Raw genomic sequence first — 6,496 nt, 5'->3', positions numbered from 1 at the left:
AACAGAAAAGATGATTTTGGCTAACCTAGGGTGTTACAAACTTAAAGCAATACCTGGGGTCAAAACAACCCCACCTGCTGGAGATAAGACATGCAAAGACTCCAGCAATTCAAACTTATTTAGTCGCCTATTACTTAGGGATAAAAGATGGCTGCAATTCTGAAGCCTCAACAGTTAATAGCAACCCTTCAGCCACAAGGGGAAAGTATAAAAATAAACTTACATGGTATGGCAATGCAGTCATATTGTACCTTGATTTCTTCTAAAGTTCTTTTCATGAGAGAGGCGTAACTATGACAGAAAATATTGTTTTCACTGACTGCACCAAGGAGAAGGGCCACAACATTAACATTGTTGGGAATGTCTGCATCATCTGCTATTACAACTGACCCACTATCACCAAGGCAAGAAAAAGGACTAACTGCAATGATAATAAACAATAATAATACAATTACATAAAATTTACGTTAGCATCACCTGCAAACAGGTCTGAACCACTCGAAAAAATTAACATTTTAAAAACTGTTCAAATAGGAAGTGTCATCTAAACAAGAGCTGTCAGTAGGACAGCAACGCTCGACTATTCTTAGTGATTGATAGTAAAAAAAATCCTTGATACAGTTACCTCCTCCTGTTTCCAGGTTGGGGTCATGATGGTGAACAAGTGTGCAAAGTTTCAAAGCCATATGTCAATGGACTTTGAAAATATTTGAACTACAGTAGAACTTCGGTAAGTCCAAGTTAAAGGGACTTATGTAAAAACTTCGACACAACAGGACTTCGACTCATGAATCGCTCGCAATTCCTTGACAAAATTTTGACCCGTGACTAGTCTATAACGAAACCTATTTCATGTTTTTTCCATCATTAATCTGATATTCACATTTTACAATGATAAATATAGCATGTTAAATAACGTTTTTCACGGCTAATTATTTGGACTACCCGTTGACGTATACAATAGAGTTACAAAAGGCGTAACAATACGAAAGGGCGATTACTTTACCAACTTATAGTATATATTTTGCGTGTTATTCTCACGCGACACCGGGTCAAGGATGTAATCAAATGAAAGTAGTTCTTACTGTTGACTTTCAAATATTTAAATAACACTACATCAATTAAAATAATAACGATTAAAGCATTTTATCACACATTTTATCGCAAACAAAGGCTGTTGGAACACACAGCTGTGTAATTAACACCTGTCACACAAGTTGATTGGAAATTGTCTTCATAGCCAGATTATACAAGGTGTGAAAAATGTCTCGAGATCGACGGTGTCAAAAAAATCGAACAACTTCCACTTATTTGCGGTAAATTGCACTAGATTTACTTAACACGGACCACGAAAAAACTTCGACACATTGAAAAATTCGACACATAAAATCTCGACTCATAAATAGGTTTTTATAAGTTATATAGGGGGAAAAGTCGGGACTTTAATTTTTCTTCGACACATCAAGAAAATCGACTTATCGAAGTTTGTCTCATAGAAGTTCTACTGTATTACAAAAACTTTAACGTAAATTCTAAGTCGAAAAAGGGGCATAATTCTGTCAAAATGCTTGATAGAGATACCTCCTCCTGTCTACAGGTTGGGGTCATGATGGTGAACAAGTGTAAAGTTTCAAAGCTATATGTCAATGGACTTTGAAAATATTTGAACTATTTCCAAAATTTTAACACAGGGCATTTTTTGTCAAATTGTGAAGGGGCCTGGACCTGTTCATTTTGTGAAAAAAGCGTGATTTGTCGTTAAATTGTGAAAAAAAATCCATATTATTTGGCATTTAGCAACATTATAAAACTGGAAAATCTGCCTCAAGTCGGTACTTAATTCCGCTTAACATGTGCTAAAACCATTTAACTTGATTAAAACTATTTCTGTGTTCTTGAAATTGGTGTAAATCATGTTTTACCAGAATGTAAACAATGTATTTCAAAGACAAAGTCCCAATATTTTGTGAAATTTCTTTTGAAATTGTGATTTTTTTCCCCGCCACTTTGTGAAAAAAAAGTGCAATTTTGAATTGTGAAGGGGCCGGCCTTATATCGGCCCCTGTTAAAGAAGGAAAAAAAGCCCTGCAACATAAATTCTAAGTCGAAAAAGGGGCACAATTCTGTCAAAATGCTTGATATAGTTACCTCCTCCAGTCTACAGGTTGGAGTCATGATGGTGAACAAGTGTGCAAAGTTTCAAAGTCATATGTCAATGGACTTTGAAAATATTAGAACTATTACAAAAACTTTAACGTAAATTCTAAGTCGAAAAAGGGGCATAATTCTGTCAAAATGCTTGATAGAGATACCTCCTCCTGTCTACAGGTTGGGGTCATGATGGTGAACAAGTGAAAAGTTTCAAAGCCATATGGCAATGGACTTTGAAAATATTTGAACTATTTCCAAAATTTTAACACAGGGCATTTTTTGTCAAAATTGTGAAGGGGCCTGGACCTGTTCATTTTGTGAAAAAAAGCGTGATTTGTCGTAAAATTGTGAAAAAAAATCCATATTATTTGGCATTTAGCAACATTATAAAACTGGAAAATCTGCCTCAAGTCGGTACTTAATTCCGCTTAACATGTGCTAAAACCATTAATTTTAACTTGATTAAAACTATTTCTGTGTTCTTGAAATTGGTGTAAATCATGTTTTACCAGAATGTAAACAATGTATTTCAAAGACAAAGTCCCAATATTTTGTGAAATTTCTTTTGAAATTGTGATTTTTTTTCCACCACTTTGTGAAAAAAAAGTGCAATTTTGAATTGTGAAGGGGCATTATATCGGCCCCTGTTATAGAAGGAAAAAAAGCCCTGTAACATAAATTCTAAGTCGAAAAAGGGGCACAATTCTGTCAAATTGCTTGATATAGTTACCTCCTCCAGTCTACAGGTTGGAGTCATGATGGTGAACAAGTGTGCAAAGTTTCTAAGTCATAATTATGTCAATGGACTTTGAAAATATTTGAACTATTACAAAAACTTTAATGTAAATTCTAAGTCGAAAAAGGGGCATAATTCTGTCAAAATGCTTGATAGAATTACCTCCTCCTGTCTACAGGTTGGGGTCATGATGATGAACAAGTGTGCAAAGTTTCAAAGCCATATGTCAATGGACTTTGAAAATATTTGAACTATTACAAAAACTTTAACATAAGTGGTTACGCCAACGCAGACGCCGACGCTCGGGTGACTACAATAGCTCTACTTATTCTTATCGAATAGTCGAGCTAAAAATGATTTGCTAAACAAGAGGGCCACGATGGCCCTGGATTGCTCCCCTGACCCATCAACAGCTTCCAAGCAATGTCTTAGACAAGCATCCTGGCCAAGTTTTATGACAATTGAGTCAAGAATGTGACCTCTAGTGTGTTAAAAAGGTTTTTCCATATTTGGGCAATGTGACCTAATTTTTGACCGAAGACAACCCATATTCAAACTTGACCTAGAAATCATCAAAACAACCTTCCTGAAAAATTCCCAGAATGATTGGATCAAAACTGCAGCGATTAATATTAAAATTATTTTTCTATTTTTAGCTCCTGTGACCTAGTTTTTGACCAGAGATGACCCATCTTCCAATTTGACCTAGAAATCATCAAAACAATCTTCCTGACAAATTTTCAGAATATTTGGATTAAAACTGCAGCCACTAGAGAGTTAACAAGCTTTTTCTATTTTTAGCTCTTGTGACCTAATTTTTGATTGGAGATGACTAATCTTCAAACTTGACCTAGGAATCATCAAAACAGCCTTTCCAGAATATTTGGATCAAAACTGCAGCCACTAGAGTGTTAACAAGCTTTTCTTTTTTTAGCTCCTGTGACATAGTTTTTGACCGGACATAACCCTTCTTCAACTAGACCTAGATATCATCAAAACAACCTTCCTGACAAATTTCCAGAATATTTGGATCAAAACTGCAGTCACTACAGTGTTAACAAGCTTTTTCTATTTTCATCTCTGGTGACCTAGTTTTGGACCAGAGATGACCCAACTTCGAACTTGACCTAGGAATCATCAAAACAAATTTTCCTGACAAATTTCCAGAATATTTGGATCAAAACTGCAGTCACTAGAGTGTTAACAAGCAATTATCATAGTATTGCAAGCAATCCATAAGTCCCCTACCAGTTAAAACCCCAGCAACTTTCTGAACTGCCATTGACTTATGTTTCTAATTTGTTGAAAAAGTCCTTTAAAAGTGAAAAAGTCCTTTAAAAGTGATCACAGGAAAAAGTTTTTTATGTACAGACAAACAGACGGACTGAAGGACACTCTAAAGTTATTTTTTTAAACATCCCTGTTATTAAAATATAATAGCAAAATTCTTAAAGAAGAGATAACTCTTGAAAAAAAGATGCAAGACGTCATACATGATGTGATGATGTGAGTGTAACAAAGAACAATTAGTAATGAAGGTGTTGATAATGAATTTTTTTTTTAATTTGAAGTAAAAGAAAGTGAAAAGAATGAATGAGAAAAATTCAAAGCTTAAGGAGGAGATAATTCTGGAAATATGGATGCTAGATTTATAAACCTTGTCATATTATTATGATGTGGGAGTTTGAAGAAAATCCTATAATGATTGAAAAAGTTGGAGTTAAAATTACCAATTTCTCGAAAAAAGTCTAAGTTCAAAAGGGGCATAATTCTGGAAATAGTCTTGCTAGAGTATTGAACATTTTCACAAATGTTGTATGATAATAAGAAACATAGATATGAAGTTTGAAGTAGATACATTCACAAAAAAGGAAGTTATTAAAAAAACAATATTCTTTTCATGAAAATTCTAAGTTCAAGGCAGGAAATTCTAATAATTTTTGTGCTAGAGTTGTAAACATTGTCACATTTGATGTGGTTGATAACTAGAAACTTATATTTAAAGTTTGAAGAAAATACCTTAAGAAATAAAGAACTTATAGTGAAAAAACGTTAAAACTTGAATCAGAAATCTTGAAATTCAGTCTATTTGTTGCCATAGCAACCAGAATTTTCAACATAAGAAGAAATGAAAAGAATGTGCATAATCTCCAGACTGCCATCTACTCATACATTTGTATTTCAAGTTTCATAAGAATATTTTCAGTACTTTATGTGTTATCACTGGATCCGGGTTATGTGTAAAATTTGCCATATTTTCAGTCTATTTGTTGTCATAGCAACCAGAATTTCCAACATAGGAAGAAAAGAAAAAGATGTGCATAATTTCCATACTGCCATCTATCCATATATCAAGTTTCATAAAAATATTTTCCGTACTTTCTGCGTTATCTTGGGATCAATTTTTGTGGACGGACGGACTGACGGACGGACAGACGGACGGACAGACGGACGCACGGAGGGTAAACCTAAAGTCCCCTCTGGTAAACCAGTAGGGGACTAACAAGCTTTTTCTATTTTTAGCTCCTGTGACATAGTTTTTGACTGTAGATGACCCATCTTTGAACTTGACCTGGAAAACTACCTTCCTGACAAATTTCCAGAATATTTGGATCAAAACTGCAGCCACTAAAGTGTTAACAAGCTTTATCTATTTTTAGCTCCTGTGACCTAGTTTTTGACTGGACATGACCCATCTTCGAACTCGATCTGTATTTTATTGAGACAAACATTTTGAGAAAGTCTGACGATGATCCAATCAAAACTGTGACTGCTACACTGTTAACAACCCAATTGTTGATGATGTACGACGCCAAATGCCGGATATATAGCCCCATCACTATACCTCACCTTGACCACTTCGTGGTCAGGTGAGCTTAAAATTATAAAAAACTAGAACTATCACTAAATGTGATTAATACCCCCACAAGACTGCTTCAGAAATGAGGATGTTACTAGTAACAGAATACCTTGTTAAAGAATTGAAATATAGAGCTATGGTTGTGGGCAATTTAAGATAGTTGTGGTTCTTGTATGTTGCATTTCCTTTCAATGTGGTTGGCCATTGATGAAGTTTCATTGAATTACTCTGTAATAAGTCCAGAAAGACAAGGAAAAGAAACAAAGGGCAATAACTCTATAAATACTGAAGATGGAGTTATAGTTCTTGTGCACTGCACTTCCTGTTATTGTGCTTGACCATTGTATGAAGTTGTTTTGAATTCCAACCAGTCATTTTTAAGTTATGCTCCGGACAAGGAAAAGTATCAAAGGGCAGTAACTCTGTATTTTGTCAAAATGGAGTTATGGCTCTTGTGCACTGCACTTCCTTTTAATGTCCTTGACAACTAACTGTATGAAGTTGTATTGAATTTCAAACAGTAGTTTTCAAATTATGCTCTGGAAAAGGAAATGTAACAAAGGGCAATAACTCTGTAATTAGTCAAGATGGAGTTATTGTGCTTGTGCACTGCACTTCCTCTCAATGTGCTTGACCATTGTATGAAGTTATATTGAATTCCAACTATTAGTCTTCAAGTTATGCTCCAGACAAAAAAAGCAATGGAAAAGTATCAAAGGGCAATAACTCTGTAATTAGTCAAGATGGAG

This window comes from Ruditapes philippinarum, unplaced genomic scaffold, assembly GCF_026571515.1.
Source record: "Ruditapes philippinarum isolate M1 unplaced genomic scaffold, ASM2657151v2 ctg4279_1_1_1_1, whole genome shotgun sequence".
Lineage (NCBI taxonomy): Eukaryota > Metazoa > Mollusca > Bivalvia > Venerida > Veneridae > Ruditapes > Ruditapes philippinarum.
Note: the sequence above shows the minus strand (reverse complement) of the source record.